A 19,724-nucleotide genomic window follows, 5' to 3' on the forward strand; every position below is an offset into this window, starting at 1 on the left:
CCCTCCGTTACCTTTTCCTTTACTTGCTCTAATGCCTATGACATTTGCCAAAGCATTCAATTTTTTGTTTCACTCACCGTATCGTTCCTCTCTGGACCCTCGGGATCACCGCCTCCGTTACCGCCTCCTTCAGTCTTTTGCCTGATCCGCTGCCCGTAGGAATGGAAGGGTTATGTTTTGAAAATGGGTCCCTTCAGGCCCCCTGCAGTTTTGGATCAATTTAAACTAGCATTGTCCACGGGAAGCTTCACAGTCTACTCAGCCGAATGGCGAAGGACTCGTGATATTGCAGAAGACCTAGAGCTACTTCGTGTCGACGGTCAAAAGGTGTCTTATTTTAATCAATAATCAATAATTGATGGTCAAAACCATCCTCTCCGCTACCAAGTGTACAGGAGGGCGGAGCGACCTCCGACGGGCCCATAGGATCAGTGCTCACCCTCGAGTACTTTAAGACGAGATAGCTGCACCTTGAGGTGGATGGGGTGCAGGATTCTCTTACTCCAACACCAATCAAATAAGGACAACTCAATGATTTGGCAAAGGGGAGTCCCTTTAATGACAAGTACAAAAACAGAGAAACATGGAAATCAACAGTGATGCGATAATCCGTCTCACTGCAACTCCCAAAATCTTCATTTAGACAGCAATAGTTATAGCAAAGATTCGTCATCACTGATGTGCAACACTCAAAAGTTTGTCATACAATACTATTGGTTGGAAAAGGTAACTTAAGTATAGGTGCTATATCTGTATAAGGTAATGGAGAGTGAGGATTGGAAAACTCTTATCAGGTAGGCATCTACGCCCATCCCTCTACATCACTCGTGCAAAACGTCACTAAAAGTACAACGTCTCATTGGTTCTACTAGCCATAGGACCCTAGATTATTTGGTCCATTGTGATTGGGTCAGTTACACCCCTAGACATAAATCTCCACTTTAATTAGCAGCATGCAGAATGTTCGCCCAGATGCAGTGTACCCCAAGATTCACCCTGCCTCCCATCCATCAATCAGTACTTTAGGGATATGTGTCAATTAGTTGGCTGAGGATGGCATTGAAACTGTAGCTTCTTATCAGGAAAAGTTATGGCATCCTCTGGTTTTGGGTGACATCAGACATTGGTACCTCTTTGTGCCTGGCTGGTCACGTGTTAGTACACCGTGAATCTGCTTATTTTCCTTCTATTTGTGTATTTGATTCTCCCTTAGGCCTTGCCACCTGCCTGGGCCTCCTTATCTCGTCCTTCACGTGCAGGCTGCTATGCTCTTAAGTTTCGATTCTTCAAAGTTGCCGCTCTCCTCCCTTCCTTGGGTTGACCTCGAACTCGCAGTCATGAGCTGCTTCTTGCTAAATTTCGATTCCGCTGTTTCTTCTAATTTTTGCTGGACTATGAATCTTGGCCTGTTTGACCCTTAACAACCTGGGTTTAATTCTGCTTTTGTAAAATGGATTTGCACTTATATAATGTGCTTTGTTGAGGTAGATATATAGTTGGCGCTTGCCGCTCTACTCTCCTACTAAGCATAGCAAGCAGTACTGTTTCCTTAGCTTCTTGCGTTTCAAGCATATGTACCGGCGTTAGCTGGTTGAATACTTTCATCCCGCTTTACAGCTACGTTTCTTTATATTTCAACATCGCCTCTTCTAAGTCCATTACGTCTTTGTTCATAAGATTTCGTCTTTGCGTGTCATCTTTGGTTGTCGTTTCGTTCATCTGTGAGTCTGTCCAGGCCCTTGCGTCGTCATCATTCGCCTTCAATTAAGGCTTTTTGACTTTCTTCTGGGATCATGTTTAAGCAGTTGTCATTTCGTGACATTTGTTGGTAGGGTTGTCTCAATGGATACCTTACTGCCCATGGTTGTCTGGTTATTGGCACTTCAATAGGTATTGCTCTTCTGATGGGCACTGGGCAGAGCCCAAGTGTGGCTCTCTGCTGGTTTATTTGCTCATCATACGTCACATATCTCGGTGTGTACGTTCCTGGTACTTCAAAATGGGTGCCTGGAGTGCAGGCCATATCTGGGCCCTCCTCTACATACCTTCCACAGGTGGGATTCATACTTCAGATATGTTTTTTCTGGTGCTTGTCCTGGTCTTTGTTATCACCATATCACATGTTTGTATCTTTCAAACTCATTCTTTTGCACATGCTTTTTTTGTCATTGTGTCCTCGCCTCTTCCTCTCCAAAGTATGATTATCAATGTGTTGTGTTTTCCTTTGAGGGTGGATGGGAATGTGGACCCGCAGGCATCTTCCCATGGGAGGTACGGCTGTAGCAACTCCTGTAGAACAATATTCTGCTAGGAATTGACATAAATCTATGCTCAAGTTAATTTCTTGTTTGCATGCATTTTTTAACACTTTATTGATGGAACGCACAAATCGTTCTGCATCACCACTGGTGCAGGAACATACAGGCGTGATCTTCAGATTGGTAATGCCGAGGCATATGCAGATATTCTTGGAATTCGCAGCCATCAAATGGTAATCCATTGTCTACTTTGATGCTTTTTGAAAGCCATGTTGCTTACTTTCTCTTCGAAACCAGACTTTCTGGCAGAGCTGTGCTTTACTTTAGACTAACCCCTCTTAATGGCCTTGATAGGATAAATCAAGTACTGTCTAGTATTAATTTCTATGGAATTTTTATTCTTGTGTCTCTCAGTAGGAGCCACTTCAGGAGACATCGAAAGTTCATATCTTATTTTCCACATAGTCTTATCGAAGTAAAGAAATGAGACGACCAGGTTAGTTCATAAAGGAATGGACAATTCAGGTCGCGTTTATTCGCTTGCAAGCCAATATCGGTATTAGCCTTTTTCTAAACCACCACCTGAGCTAACCCGACCCACCCTCCACCTCACCTGCCCTTATACAGTACCCATGGTCCAGTCCCACATGCAATACAATATGATACATCCGGTTGACACCTCCCACCTCCATCTAGAACAATCCATCCTTTCACAATTACCTCTATTCTTTCTTCTATCTCCACTACTCAATATAGTCATGTGTCCATCTCTTTTGGGTGCTCTGATTCCACCCGGTGACTTCCGACCAGCTCCTCTTCCGGTGAGGGGCGTCAGTCCACCACCCACTCATGTAGTTGAACTTCAGAATAGTACTGCATTGTAAAGTCCAGTCTTGATTGGTTTAATCCAAAGATGGCAGCATGATGGCTACTATCCAATCCCCTCGAGAGTCCCAGAAAGTGCTGATCTGTGCACACCATACTGCGCACATCCCATGAACGGACTCTTGAGGGAACTCTTTGGCTCCAACCAATAGGAAAAAGATGTTCTGACAAATATCTGCTGCCAATAAAAGCAAATCACAAAACATTTGGGCTCCTACATGTACAAGGAATTGGCTAAGCGCTGAATACCTGGGACATCAATCTATAATAGAACTGTTTTCATTATCCCGCCGTATTCATTTGTCCTTGCCTGCTAAAAATGCAGTCTCTGCAATGTCACATTTGTACCATGTCATCATCACCCGGGGTTGCCACCTTAGACAGTCTTTAGTGCCGAATTGGCACTCAGGGTTCTTTGGTGCATGGTTTTGAGCACATGGGACCAGTTCCCCCTCTTAGTTGCCATAATTACCATCTTGATACACACCTCTTTTTATAGATTCAGTGACTCAGTGACTATCTCTTCCTGAGACATGGATTTGGGGATTGCCGCTTCTGTGACCATGTGGATGTGGGCTTCAATTTCTAGATTGTCTGGATGCTTTTTGAGGTTTCGAGTTGCTAGATGTCTCCAACGATAGTCTGCAGGATTGTCTGTTCCTGGCTTGCATGATAAAGTAACATTGTGCTGAGTTGGAGCATCCATTTCTCAATGCATACTTAAGGGTCTGGCACTTCACCTGATATGATGGGGGAGAGGGGTTTCTGGTCTGCCACTATTGAAATGCGTTTCCTGTATATATAGATGTGGTAATGTTTACACACCCATAGGACTGCTAAGGCTTCTATCTCAATCGGAGAGTCTCAATCTGAGAGTATCTTTGGTCAATTGGGGATAGTGCTGCTTTGACTTCTCCCTTAGAGTTTGTCTAAGTTAACCTACAGGGTTTGCATCCACAATGATGTTGGTGGCTTTAGCTGGATTGAAGTATTCCATCATCATTTTAGACACAAGTGCAGCTTTGACCTTTAGGAATGCTGATTCTTCTTGTTTTATACACTAACACAGGTGATCTTTTCTCAGGAGGTGACATATTTGTCCTGAAATGGTTGCTAGGTTCATTATAAAACATCCACAGCATGTTAGCATTCCCAAGAAACTTCTGGTTTCTGAGGGGTTTGTGGGTGCTCGTGTATCGTATCCAGTATTTTTTGGGGATCAGCAGATATTCCTTCGCCTTGGAACACATAGCTGATAAACTCCTGTTTAGATTGGTGGAACTCACATTTTAACTTATTGAGAGTAAGATGTTGACATTTTAATCAATGGAGCACTTTGTCTAGTCTTTCACGGTGTTCAGCCTCTGATGCTGTGTATACTAGGATATTACCACTGATGATCAGCACACCTGGCCAGTGCACCTCTTATTACATGTTGGAAAACTTCTGCAGCAGATGATATTCCAAAATTGAACTTCCTATACCAATATAACCCTTGTCGTGTGGAAAATGTTGTGATGTACCTGTGGTCGGGTGGAATACGATTTGACTGTAACCCGACTTCATGCACAGTTTAGAGAAGAATGATACACCTTGCAAGTCTGCAACCATGTCATCACTTGAGGGGGTGCTGCAACATTCTCGTTTAATAATTGTGTAGGGGAAGCGCATGTCTATGCAAATTCTCAACACTGCGGGTTGTTTGGGCTTCTTTGCAATAACAATGGGGGATACCCATGGAGTGTGCCTTCAATGTTCTCGATAATGTTCTCCCATACAAATGTATTTTGTTGCTGCTGCACTTTGCTCCTTAAGTGGAAAGGTATGCTTTTGTGTTTTAGAGCAATATGTTGCATTGTGTTGTCGATGTGCAGCCTTATCGGGTCCCCCTGAAGGCATCCCATTCCTTTGATTTTTGTTTTTGTAGGGTACTGAGGACCTCTTCCACAAATACGCTCTGTGCAAAGTTTACTATATGTAATGCTTCCACCAGTAAAGTGTCTTTGCTAATGTTGCTCATAAAATCTGGCTTTAATGATTTGGGACGTGTGCTATTTATTTATTTATTAATTTCTAAAGTGCCAACAAACCCATAGGAATCAGGGTGCATATCATTGAACATCGAGACAGCACAGATCCAACAAGGCACACTAGCCAGGCCATTCAAAGAACATTAAAGAAGTATATGAAGTATCACAGCAGGGATCAGCAGCAATATCCACAAATAGAGGAAACAAACTCAATCACTTAAAAAGATGAGTTTTCAAAGCACATTTGAAACTCAGAATAGCTTTGATTTCCATAGCATAGAGTTCCTTTACATTGGAGCCATATAGTCTAATGCAAGTTTACCAGCTCGCTCTAGATGATATCTGGGTTGGATCAATTGATAAGTATTGTTCAAACGCAATACTCTAAAAACAGGCAGCCAGTCAAATCTCTCCTTGAGATAGACATGCATTTGTGGGTAGTGGTAAGCAGCCGGAACATAACACTTGACTCCACATAGAGCCAGTGAAGTTCACGGCACGCAGTTGAGGCATATTCCTTAGTGGAAGATTGTAGATGACATGCACAGCCCCATTGGCAAGTATATGCAGACTGGGAGAGCCTCTCCTCATATTGCAAAGGGACTGCGCAAGGGAGCAGGAAGTCATGTTGGTCCGGTAAAGTGGTTTAGCAGGGCTTCAACTCCTATTAGAGGGGGTTACTTAAGGAGCAATAGTAAGGTCAGTGTATCAGTAGAATAAGGGATGAGTGGATGCATAGCTGTCACAACCCTTACCCCCTTTATGTAAGAGGCTGCAGGGCAAATCCCAGACATCAACAATAATCTGCAGAGCATATTTTCAAAGATAGTGAAAAGATTGGAGTATTAAGTCCACAAAGTAACATTTACCTTGTATAGTTCAGAGTACAACAAGTATTATTATACAAATACAATGTATGTAACTGTGTAATTTATTAAAGCCTTTGTAATTAACTATTTCTATGCAAATGTCACCTAGTAATAAACAAGAGTGTAGCAGAGAATTCAACCATTGAGGTTTCCTTCTCCAACAAGGAGAAATATAGAATCATTATTTGCTCATGGGATAGTATAGTCAGACATTGGGCCAGATGAAAGGAGCGCAGCAAGGGAACTCAATTTCATTTTGCTGCTTTCAGAATTGCTCAAATCACCATATTCACCAAGTGACCTGATCATTTTTGTTGAGCCCCCGTGCATACATTAGCGTGCTCCCGACACTAATGCATGACAGGTTCCCAGCAACCGTGTGATTGCTGCATGCGCATTTCACCAAGACCGGCCATTAAATGGCCCATCTATGTGAAATGCCAGAAGGAAAAAATAGCATTTCCATTCCTGTTTTGGGGATGGAAATGGTATGTTACGTTAAGTTATTTATACTGCGCACTGCTGCCATTTCCATGGTCTCCAGGGGCTCTCGTGGATCTGTAAGGTAAAGTGGGGTGGGTTGATGCATGCAGAACCAGGAGTAACTAGAGTCTGTGGATGTGTGCTTTCTGGGTGTGTTTTGTTTTGTACACTGCATGCTTATTGTTTCCAGATGGGCAGGGTCCAGTGTTTGTGTTGTTGAGTGTTGGAGACTATTTGGGTTTGTAAATTGGTTTGAGAGTGATGTGCAGTCAGTTTTGGGTGTTTAGCAGGGTTAGTCATCTGGGCATGGGTGGTAAGGGTGTGGTGACGACCAGGTGGTAGTGAAGAGGAAGTGGTTAGTAGGATGTTGGGTGGTATCTGGATATTGTGCAGCTATGCAATTGATGTCCTTTTGCAAGCCATTCACCTTTGCATTGGCTTGAGGTTAGAAATGAATTGATGGGACAAGACTACAGGGAAGTAAATAGATTAATATGGTAGAAAGTATTATGTAGGGGACTGTTAGCTCTCACTTGGATGGGTAATTATCTAGAGTGGATATTTGGTTTCCTGGGTCCCCCTGACCCGTTATGCAAACCTGTGTGCGTGTTTCTTGAAACATTGTTCCGAGAATTGAGCAGTAATCGGTTGTACGGGTCCTTGTGGTTCTATCCCTTGAGGTTAGAGTTCCAATGCCTTTGCGGATGTGGTTTTGGCATTTTACAGGGTTGAAAGAGCCTGCCCATGGTTTGGACATTGTATGAGGTGGAAATGGCCTGCCCATGAGGGTGATCATTGTATAGTTGTTGTTGTTGATCTGTTTTTATTTCAGCGAGTTGAATACCCGAGTTTTAAGCCATTTCCAGAAGATTATCTGGTCTTCCGCCATCCTCATTTCCTTTCGGGATCGAGTTCCATCGTTTGGCTTTGAGAATGGAGAAAACAGTTACTCTGGGTTTAGTTTTCTCATAGTGTTTAGCTTCTTTTTGGAGGTCAGTGCTAGAACTTAAGGTTCTTCTGGGTTGGTATCGGGTGATTTTTTCCTAGAGGCTTCCATGTCATGTGGTGGGGGAGCCATTTCTGTTCGGAAATAATTTCTTCATGAAGGCACAGTGACTTAAAAAATAAACTATTTCTTTTTGAAGTCCAAGTGACGCCCCAGGACACGTGGCAGCAGGGGTGGGGGGCACCCCTTACAGCACAAGGACTGCGGGGGCCCCGGCTATGCCAGTGATTGGGTGGATATTGCGCTGGTTATTGGAGGTTTGGTTTCTGGTAGAGTGTTGTTAGTGGTCCTCCTGGATGCCTCTCTGGCTTGCTGGATTGAGCATATTTTTACTCCAAGGTGGTCTGGAATGCTCTCACATAACATTTGCTAGGATACAATGTTGTTACTGCATGAGGTTGGCTTTTATATATCCTTGATAATTCTGTACATTTCGATTTGGGGGTTTGTTTCTGATTGGATTCGTGCAGCGTAATGTGCATTCTTGGCTTTGAAGACTGCCAATCTGTATAGATAAATTTGGATTTGGTAGTTATTTTTGCTCAGTTGTTTGTAGTTTTTCTTCACGTCTTTTCTAGTTTATGGGTTATTTTCTTGAGTTCTCACAGTTCGTCTGTGAACCAGTACATTTTATCGGTGTGGGTTTGAACGTTTTTAAGGGTGCCAAATGGTCTACTCCATCTGTGATCCAGGTGCGAAGATTCTTTTCACCTGTGTCTGGTGTTGTTTCATGTAGTTGAGAGGAATCGGGTTTGGTGGTTTCTAGTAGTTGGGTAAGTATTTCTAGATCAAGCCTTTTTCCAGTTTCTTTTTGTTTTTCATCGATTGCTTTATGTTTGTGGGTATTGTACGGGTTGGTGTTCTAACGGTGAAAGGAATCATATGATGGTCTCTCCAGATGTTTGGTACCAGTGGGGCAGTAGTGGAGAGTCCATCCCTGAAGAATATTGCGTCAAAGATGTGTCCAGCTCTGTGGGTGGGTCCGTTCACCATTTGTTTGAGATGGAGAATTTCCAGGAGTGCGCTGATGGAGTTAGTTTTGGTTTCGTTTTTTCTCTTTCAAACCAAATGTAGAAATCTCCCAGAAGGATTATGTTGTCATGATTTATGGCTATGCTGGCTATGGCATCAGTGAATTTTGGGGACAAAGTTAGGGTTGGAGGTGGCCATCCTCTAGATAAGAAGGAAGAGTAGGGAAGAGTATGTTGGATTGTTCGCTGAGTTTGCGGTTGACTAAGAGTGATTTTCAGTTTTCTATGTCTGTTAAAGGTAAATATGTGGATCTGATTTGGTTTTTGTTTGCCATGGCAATTCCTCCTCTTTGCCTTCTCTGTTTGATTGTATTAGTTTATAGTCGCCGGGCATGGCTCCATGAGCGATTACTTTATAGTTGTCTGAAAGCCATGTTTCTTTGAGGAAGAAGGGGTCAATGCTGCCTTCGCTAACGAGGTCGTACATTTCTGTTTGGTGTTTTGCCATAGATTGTACGTTAAGCAGGCTGCAGTGTGGCATGTGTGCTTTGGATGACTGTTGGTTGTATGCTTTTCCTGCATGTTATTGTTGGTGAGGTGTGTGGGTTATCTACTAGTTTGCTGGGGTTTGCTGTTTCTTTGTGTTTGTCTAGATCCTCTGTGCCTTTGATGAGGATTTCCAGGGCTGCCACATTTAAAACAAACAATCATGACAGAGTGAGAAATGACCCCGTCATGACTTGCGCCTCCCCACTGCGCCTTCTTCCAAAGGCGGAGGGGGATGACCCTCATTGCAGGGAATTTAAATACCCTGAAATTCTGTGTTATTTGCACAAATGCGCAATGGGGGGAAAAGGGCATCTGAATGAGTGCATCTAGGTTACAGATGACCCTTGTAAATTGCGCTTCTCCTTTTTTTGGCTCAAGTGAGGAGATGCGCTATCACATATCACATGAGTCAAAAAGGTTTCGAAAATCTGACCCATTGAATTTTTCTAATGATCCACCCTTGGCCTTGGGCCACGTATAAGCCACAACTACTGCATTCAAGTACAGCTAGAGAGAAATGGCATATGAGAAGGGACACAAAGGTTGTAGGTGCTGTTTGGTTATTTGCCCACCCATTGAATGCCCATGGCCACGCTAATCTCTGTGGCCATCTTTGAGCTTGCTTTAATCAAGCCTGACCATCTGCACTCAAAGTGCCTGCCAATGTGTTTTCAAAGCAGTCTTCTGAGAGTTAATTACTTAATTGGAGCTTTAAAAGCACAACTAATGTAATAAAAATGTCTTAACCGAGTCTGCCTTCAGCCACTCGATTTGTGAGTAGTATGGATGTCCTTCATTGAAGTCTTATGAAAAACAAGCATTGGCAAAGCCACCAATTTTGGCTTATGTATAAGTATTTGGCATGTGTCAAGCACTGCTATTAGATTCCCAGGTATTCTTATAATTATGCACCTGCTGTCATCAATGGCCAGTTAATACCACTACAGCAGTGCCTGGCAAGTGCCTTGCCAATGCCTACACAAATGCCCAAACTGTTGGCATTTGCCAATGCTTGTTTGTCATTTTGGCTGAAAGTTGGCAAAGCAGAACATCTTTAAAAAGTGTGAGAATAACACTTGAATGCATTTCTTTTTAATTAATTAGGTACATTGAAAGGACATTCCTTCTGAGATGTCGTCAACATTAAGAAACTCCTTAAATTGGCAAGTATGAAGCAGGCACAACACATGCCCAAGCACGCTTTTGCAATAAACATGCCAGAATCGCATAGGCAGCACTGCCCATCACAGAGTATACACCCTACGGCCCACCCACACCACACAGCCCTGAGTATAAACCCAACAGAGCGATGTGCATACACACCACCCCACTGCACTATGCCCACACCACCCAACCTTACACAAATACATCAGCACCCTGCGCAAAGACACGGCATTCCAACACAACACTTCACACTGCCCCGGCATAGCAATGCACATACTTCACCCTACTGTGTGTACAGTACCCATGCACTGCACTGTACACTCTAGCTGCCCCCAGCACCACACACATACAGCCCCTACAGAATATGCAGAAGTGCAGTGCTATCCAAGCATACTGAAGTCTGGGCTTACAGTGCTGGTGTTCATGATGCTATCTTGCTCTACTGTGAAAACTACAAATAATTTAATGTGGCATCACTGTGCAAGTTGGTCATATTTGAATCTGCCATTGCATATGATAAGTTGGCATATTGGTATATAGCCTGTTTGTGCTAAGTAGATATAATGTAACCTTGCATTAACATCATATTTGAGGAAAACAGAATATTGCACTGCTATGCTAAATGGGCATAATGTAGCCAACAACCTCTTTGCTAAATGGACATAATGGAATCTGGCACTGGCTTCTAACTGGGTATCGTGGACACTGGCTATACGATGCTAATTTTGCATAGCCTCGATAATCGATTGAGTACCTAGGCATTGGATGGTAATGCTACACATCTAAGAAAACCACCATGATGCCAATACCTGGTGATGGTATGAGTACCTTGGATTCTAATCAGAAAACATAGCAATTGTAAGTACTTGGTACAGGGTAGAAATATATGGTGCTTGATGTGAGTGCCAGAGCACAACATGCTCATACCTGACAACTGGTGGTACTTCATGGGCCTATGATGGAATAGCTGGTAATTAGCATGGGTACCTGGAGATTAACACCAATGCATATAAAATGCTTATACGTCAGGCCAACACTATTTGCTTTGCCAGTGCTTGCTCTAAGTGGAGTCTAAAATGTTGCAGCAGGCATGGTAATAGCTAAATGAGTAATTTCATCTATCAACCTTTTTTTTGGACGTTATCTGTACCGCTCTCTCCCTCTTAAATGCTCCTCCTCCCTGATCATCTTTTTTCCACCACTCTCAGCAACTATCCACCTGTCCACTACTCCCTTCTTTCACCCTCCCCCACTTCCCCTTCTGAACTCTTCCATTCCACTCTTTCACTAACCAGAGAGAAGCACTGAAAAGAAAGTTAAATAGCCGGAAATGAAATGTGTCCTCCTCTCTGCACAATTCCCCATCTTATCAAGCATCCACGAGTATTCTTCAGTCCCAAAACGGGTAGATATGTTTCTAAGGAATCTTCCCAGACAAACAGCTTTCTTTGCACAGGTGAAGGCTAACTGTTCCAGTTTCTTTCTCTGAGGCTGAGAGAAGCGTTAGTGTTTTGCAATGGCTGAAAACCTGACTGTGTTCAAGTGCATCTCATAAAATACAGAATAATATTGTTCTGCAATACATAAAGACGTCATGCATCTGGTAGAAGTACAAGCAATAGCAACATCATTTGCTTGGGAATCTAAAGGATGTAACACAAAAAGGAATATCAAAGCCCCCTTACAACAGTTACACTGAGAGCTGCAGAAAGATGCATAGCACTTTGCTTAGCTAGAATCCCTGCTGTAAGATCGCAAATGCTTGAAAGTTAGTTTTAGTAGTCCACAAATACTTTATTTCTAACACTGGTTTGCTGAAAATGTGTTTATAGTGAGCTTTTGTGCTGTTGGTGAGAAATCTGTGTTTTTAAAACTGCCATTATTTCTTTTTTTAAGAACAAAGAACATATATTTAAATTGCTTTAAGGACTGGCACTCGACCCTCTGGCGGTTTGGATTGGGTTATGTTGTGTCTTTAGCAAAGTCCCAAATGTGTCCCCTGTCCCCCCCCAGATTTTGTGGGTCTCCTACACCCCTGGGGATTAGTTCAGACCCACCAAAGATGTAGATTCTTGTTCCTCTCCGGCTTATGGGTTTTTGTCTTTGCAGATGTTTGAGATGGGTTAGTGCCATGACCTTTACAGAAGCAACTGTGTCAATGGGTGCAGGTGTGTTCGTTCCTTGTATCTTCGTTTCACATCTGCGTTGCCCTTTTCGCTTACGCTCAGTGCCTAAAACACATGAAATGAAGAAGATGTCTCCATCTTCATCTGGTTCTCGATCTTCTGGTTTGGTTGGTCGGGGCTCCACGTGGACATTGTTGACCTTTTATTAGGTGTAGGGTGTCTAGCCTTCCCTAATTGCGAATAAAATGGTGCGCAACACAATTTTGCAAAGTGGTTTACGTAGGCACATCGGCCGCAGCTGAGTCCTTTCGCAGTCCCTGTGTTCCCCCGCTCTCATCCTGGACCAGTTACTTCACGCTGTCCATTGCCAGAGATACCAGCCAATTCCAGTCTGCCTCATAACATATCCTCCTAAAGGCCTTATCAGAAGGGCACTATTACTGAGATGTCACCCACGGCGCAATATACCAATATGATGCTATGGCCACACAGGGTGGATGTTCCGAGTTGTCCACCAGGCCCTCGACTAATCTCTCTGCACATATACAATAATTGAATAATATCTATTTGTTTATTGAAAATCTATAAGGTGCCACCTCTGAATCTCAGTCACTTTGAGGTGCTAGCATACCCTTCCCAACAGATATCAAACAACAGAATGCTACACCTTTAGGATCAATTTACACATCACATTCCTGGCCAACGTATCCTAGCACCACACACGCAAGGCTCTGCCCTGGACACAAATGCCTCCATGCTTTCGTCACATGACACCTTGAAAAAAACCTGCACACAGATCTCAGGGCATTTTGATCTGCACACATCAATGCTACCATGCATTTTTCTTCTCTCCCCACTAACCTAACTCTGTATGCGAGAGATATATTGTCCCATTTTGTCTACTTCTCGGCATTCACTGCTGTTTCCAGCGAGGTAAGTATCCCGTTTCCAGCTAATTCCTTGATAAATCACTGCTAATCTTAATTACTCTGCCATTACATATGCTGGTAAAATAGCTCAAGGGGGTGAGCACTCGCTGTTGCGGTCTGTGTGTGATCCACAGGTTTGAATCCTGCAAGGTCGACTCAGCCTTTTCAACTTTCCTTGACAAAATGAGTACCAATATCTATTGGGTATTAATAATTGTATATAAAAAACATTCTTTGTCAAGCGTTATATAAAGAACAAGTTATTATTATTACTCTAATTCTCCCAGCCCGCACAAGTCCTCTTTTTCGTGATGTTATAAAAAACAGCTTAGCCTAAATGTATTCCCTTTCTCTTAGAGGCCCCATACCAGAAGACTTTTCTGGAGAGTCCATTCTGAAAGACTGCAAGAGGAGGCCTAATTTCCCTACTTCAAAATTTAGGCTAAGATTATTGTGGGAGGGGCTAAAGTCCAGTGGCATTGTCGTGAGCGTGAGGCTCTCTTCAAGACCTGTGGTATTCCAGTGGAAATCCTGTTGTCTATGTTGATCTCCCATCTGGACACTACCACAGGAAGACAAAGAAGGTGAACCTACATCCATCAGTTTGCCCCAACCCTAGTGCTTGCAATTTATGACAAATCAACTGCTGGGGCACCAGTGGTCCAGGGATGAATATCGGTTTCTAAAGCATTAATCAGCCCCACACTTCTAGTACACCAGAAGAGATCCGAACAGATTGGAACACAAGTAAATTATAAACCTCCTTGTCCAATTTTTGGTAACGTGGACGGAACGGCAGGCTTATCTCAGCAAGGTCCTGGATCGTTGGTTAGTTGCAACACAGTGAAAATAAAATTATTACCCAATGGTAAAAGGGACTGTCCAGTGAAAGTTGTATAAACATATCCACTTTATTATTATTACAACAGACAGTACAAAATACAACCCACCCTGTAAAGGAACACAGAGGACAGACAGTTTCACAAAGGAACGAGATGCACTCTGGCTACTGACAGGAGGGTAGTCGGTAAATCAATCTTAACCGTTCAAGGTTATTTAGTTTCAGCACCAAGGGAGAAACGGGTCGTATATGTCAGTAGGGGGCATCGGAGAAGGACCAGGGGGACAGACCCACAATGTACCTGGTGCTTGAGATGATCTTGATGCTTGACAGCGTCAAGTCAGTTGCAGGATGCTTTGCAGCTCCTGCGACAGAGTTCAAGACGGGAGACAGCTGCAGTTCGGCAAAGAGACTGGAAGTACGGCTGTAGGCTGAACTACACGGCAGCTTGGGTCTAGAATCGTTGTCTCTGTGCTGGTTGGCGGATCTGGAACACAGATCGAGGCGTCTCGGACAGCTTTAGTGACTGCAGCGTGACAACAGTCAGTGGTGCAGCCGGTCGCGGTTTGTGGGGTCGACTGCCTCGAAAATGTCCTTAAAAGATAGACGCTGGTCGATGCTTGTTGTGGCACTCCTCTTAGCCTTTCTGCAGGGCTTGTGTTGTGCTTTAAGGCGGATGGTCCAAAGCTGAGGAGAGTGTTTGCAGGCAACCCTGTGCTTTGTTCAGAGACTCTCTGGCACTTCCAAAATAGGAAACTTGTTGGAAGAACCTAGCAGGGCATGCTGTGTGTTGGCTGGGTACCAGTTCTGGAGCTGCTGGACGGGTCCTCTGAGTCCAGTATCTCCCTCTGTTCCCTGGGAGATGTTAAGGGGAGGGATCTTGCTTCCCTCTTGGAAATCCTGGCTTTCCTTCACCGGGGAAGCTGTAAGGTAGACTGTACCTTCAGCCAGGGTCCAATGAGTCCTTCTTCTTCCTCCTTTCAAAGTTGTCAGATAATCTGCTAAGTGAGGGGCTCAGCCCTCGTTTAAAGCCAAATGGGCCCCTGTGATTGGTGCCAGCTAAGCCTACCTTAAGGAACCAATCCTGGGTCCCCACCAACAATATTTTGTTATGCGTGAGGTCATAACCATAGTGCTTTGCAACAGGAAAGGTAAGGGGTGACAACATGTACTACTAAGTCCCACCCATCTTCCTGCCTGTTGTGGATCAAAGTGTCTCTGTGGCTAATTGAGCTCTTTGTGACTCTTGATCAAAGCGCACGTCTCCCTTGAAGTTTGTGGCAAGAACAGACTTCTGTCTCCCTCAAATCACATACTTCGTCCCTCTGAAATGGGTCAGCTCTGCAGGGGTTGCCTATGTTAAATAGTGGACCCAGACATGCCATTCACTGTCCTTCATACAGAGACGTGGGAACTAGCTTTAAGTTGACACTACACATCCAAGAGGTGTTAGTCCTGTCTTCCTCTTGTCTATTCTGCGAACAAGCCTGACACAGGCCTGTTCCAATTAACTCCTATTAGTATGCGCTGCCATCAGCAGTTTAGACAATAGGAAGGTAGATCCATGGAGTATGGTGTCGCCTTCCCCCTTCTTGAGATGCTTTGATGTCCCTGTGGCTGCAACATTCCAGCTGAACATGACAGGGGAGAGCGGCGCCTGTAGGCTGTGTACTCTTGGAGTACATGTGACTATTCGTCGGGTAAGCAGGTAAGCAGGGAAAATGTGTGCGGAATGCCCTCACATATTTTCAGAGGTTGATCTCCCATCATTCACTTTCGTTTCCCAAAAATAGAAAATATCCCAAGCGAGTGCTCACTCCCTGTGTGGATGGTCGAATTCCTCACACTCTTACATAGTGGAATGGTGACTGAAGCCCTTCCCCCGCTCCTTGCCTCAGTGGCATTTGCCAAGTAGCTGTGATGGCAGTCTGCTCTGTGCCCAAAGACCTACAGTAGCCTCAAAGGGAGGAATTAAAAATAGCCAACGGAGTACATCTTTCTTTGCAGCACAAACACTCCTGGGCACCGTCAACAGCCTTGGGTAAGTTGACTATTTGATGGCTAAGGCCCTACGCAACTGTCCCGGACTGTCACAGGTTAATTTGCAGAAGGTGGGTGGTGGAGAGCCTTCAAAGTCTCCCTGAAGATGTGGCTCAAGCAAAACAGAGGGCAACCCAAACATGCAAAACAGAGGGCAACCTTAACACTGTGACAGTATACTGTGGCTCGGTAGGATTCTCCTTGCATGTAACATCTGGGGTTGTCAAGCACAGTTGTTTAATGGCATCTCTCCTCCTCTTACTCTACTCTACTAAAGACTGGCGGTAGTTGTTAGTAGAGTGCAGGATCATGAGCAGCCTCGAGTCTCTGTATCACATTTACCCAGCCAAGATTTGCAGGGTTGCCAAATTGGGCTATATTGGGCTGCCCCCAGCTCATCAATTGGGCTACTAAAACCCCATGTGTGTGGTTAATTACGTGTGTGTGAGGATTGCGTTTTTGTGTGTGGCTGTTTTGGGCTACTTTTGATGGCAGCTCTGTTTCACTAGTCCTCCCAAGGCTGTTTTGTTCTTCATGTTTTCTACCTCCACCCACCCACACTCTTTCCACCACCCCTACACTCAGAACCCTTACTCTCTGTACCACCACACCTGCCCCAGCTTCACTCTCTCTACCTCCACCCACTGCCCCACCAGCACTCTCTCTACTGGCACCCACACAACCCACCATCACGCTCTCTACTCACACCCACCCACCCCACCACCATTCACACTACACCACTGTTGTTGGCTCCCCAAACAAAATTCAAAGGTTAGGCCCACTATACAATGGCTTCTCCATTGCAGGTCGCAACATTGTAGTTCCGAATAAGGTGAAAACCTTGGGCATAATTTTGGACTGTAACTTGAACATGAGTTCACAGATTAGTAGTTTGTACCTACCTGCTCCTATTATATTAAACTACTTACTTCAATTCGGTTTTCTATCTCGCAAAATAATGCCGAGACCAATGCTTGCGCTATTATCGGTTGTAAAATCGACTATTGCTGCAGTCTGCTTATTGGCAGCCCTCAAGCACAGTTTAAGCGCCTCCAAGTGATACAAAACAGTGCCGTAAGAGTGGTCACTGAGTTGAAGTGGAGTAACCATGTTTCAGAGGCAAGGCAAGGCCTGCATTGGATGCCAATAGGGGCTCGAATCCAGTTTCAGCTCTTACTGATTACTCAAAAATGCCGATTGGAACTCATGCCATCCTTCTTAAGAGATCGGCTGGCGAGGAAACTCTAAGATCTAATAACTTAAATTACTAGAGACTCTGCATTGCAACTCTAATAAATCTATGAAGGGCTCATTTGTCAATGATGCCTCCAGAGTTTGGAATGCTCTCCCTGACGATCTTAGAGATATCAAATCTATTGAATCCTTTAAGAAGAAAGTTAAAGCACTTCTTTGTTCCCAAGTTCTTTTCTCTGGCATCTGGTTTCATCGACAAATGTTTTTTTCTGCAACTATCTGATTGCGCTGTCCTCTAAAAATTGGATTGAGTTGTTGTGTGTGTCCTTGTCGGCGCCTGTAAGCCTTCGGGTCATTGGTGCACATTACAAATGTATATACAATACCCCCACCCACCCAACCACAATTCTCTCTATCCCAAACACCCACCCTAGACTAGTCTTTCTACCCCATTCACCCACCCTACCACCACTCTCTCTACCCTCACCTATCCATGCCAACACCCCCAGTACCCCGGCCTCTCTCTAGCCCATACTCCCACCCAACCCCTCACGGACATACACGCTACCTCTACACACCCCCATGCTCTCTACCCCCACCAACCCCACCCCCATGCTCTCTACCATCACCCACTCCACCCCCACACTTTCTACATCACCCACCCTACCACCACTCTCTCTACCCTCACCTATCCATGCCAACACCCCCACTACCCTGGCCCACCCCACCACCACTCTCTCTACCACTGCCTGTTTGCATCACCACCACTCTCACCAGTGTCACCCACTCACCCCACGATCTCTCTCTTCTGCCCCTACCCATTCCAACACCACTCTCTCTACCCCAACCCACCCCACCACCATTTTCTCTATCACCGCCACTCTCTCTGCTCCAACCCACCCACCACCACTCATCGTACTCCTAAACCTCCATGTTCTCTGCCAACCCACTGATCCCACCTACTGACCCCAACCCCATGCTCTCTAACTTCACCCACTGACCCCACCCCCAGGATCTCTACCCGCAATCGCTGCCACCATTCATCCATCCACCCCCAGTCTCTCAGTGCCCACCCACGCATCCCACCCCCACTCTCTCTACCACCACCCATACCCCACTCGCTCTACCCGATCCAACCCACCTGACCCCCGCTCCCTCTATCACCCCTACTCTCTCTAACCCCATACACTCCATCCATCCCCACTCACCCCACCCCCATGCTCCCTACCCCAACCCACCCTACTCAATGTTCACTACCTCACCCACTCACTCCAACCCCACACTCTCTACACCCACTTTCTCTACTCAAACCCACCCACCCCACCCTGCGCTCTCCACCCCAATCATAGCGCAATCCACCCACCTCACCTCTCAACACACACACTGACCCACCCCACCACCACTCTCTCTACCCCAACCACCAACCCCAACCCCCATCCAAACCCCCCACTCTCTATAGAATCACCCACCCATCCACCACCACCCCCACTCTCTCCACCCCACCCACCACCAGCACTCTCTCTGCCACCACCTGCCCACCTCACCCCACACTACTCCACTCTCTTTACCCCACCCGCCCCAACCACCACTCTCTCTTCCACCACCCACCATAACCACATCTCCCTCTAGCCCCTCCTGCCCGCCCTATACCCACTCTTTCTACCCAGACTTTCTCTACTCCCACCTGCCCATCCTCACCCCACTCTCTCTCTACCCCATCCACCACCAGCACTCTCTCTACTCCCACCTGCCCATCCTCACCCCACTCTCTCTCTACCCCACCCACCACCAGCACTCTCTCTACTCCCACCTGCCCATCCTAACCCCACTCTCTCTCTACCCCACCCACCACCAGCACTCTCTCTACTCCCACCTGCCCATCCTAACCCCACTCTCACTCTACCCCCACACGCCCAACCCCACTTTCGCTTTATTTCTTACCCTCTCACCCTCACCGTTTCTCGCTCATGTTTCCTCTCACTCATCGTCAATGGCACCTTCACTCAATGGCTTCCTCCCTTGATCTATCCCACCTTTCATTCTCTTGCACACCTGCATCCCTTCTCACATTCTTCTTTGAAAAGTTGCACTCTCCTAGTTGCACCCTGGCGCCTACACATGCAAAATGCAAACAGCAGCAGTGAACGCAAAAACGATAGGCTTTGCCAATGCTTATCTTAGATGGTATAACGCCTTTCGGTGACCTGCTCGCTCTTCCTTCCAACTGTACTCAATGTCAGGTGTGCCCTTCCGACGACAAGTCCCACAATCCTTCTCTTTGGATTTGTACACAGGGAGCAAGGCAGGAAATGCAACGTGGATAAGACAGTCAAAACAACGAAAAAAATCAACTCTGCTAAAGACGTCAGGAAAAGAAAT

The 19,724-nt window shown here is 45.3% G+C and overlaps 1 protein-coding gene across 5 annotated transcripts in view; it reads right to left on the reverse strand.

Annotated features, from left to right (window-relative positions):
* Window positions 1–19,724, reverse strand: part of TAGAP (T cell activation RhoGTPase activating protein) — a 757,603-nt gene that overhangs the window by 349,565 nt on the left and 388,314 nt on the right. The window lies entirely within an intron of this gene.

Source organism: Ambystoma mexicanum, chromosome 4q, assembly GCF_040938575.1.
Source record: "Ambystoma mexicanum isolate Mex_15411 chromosome 4q, UKY_AmexF1_1, whole genome shotgun sequence".
Lineage (NCBI taxonomy): Eukaryota > Metazoa > Chordata > Amphibia > Caudata > Ambystomatidae > Ambystoma > Ambystoma mexicanum.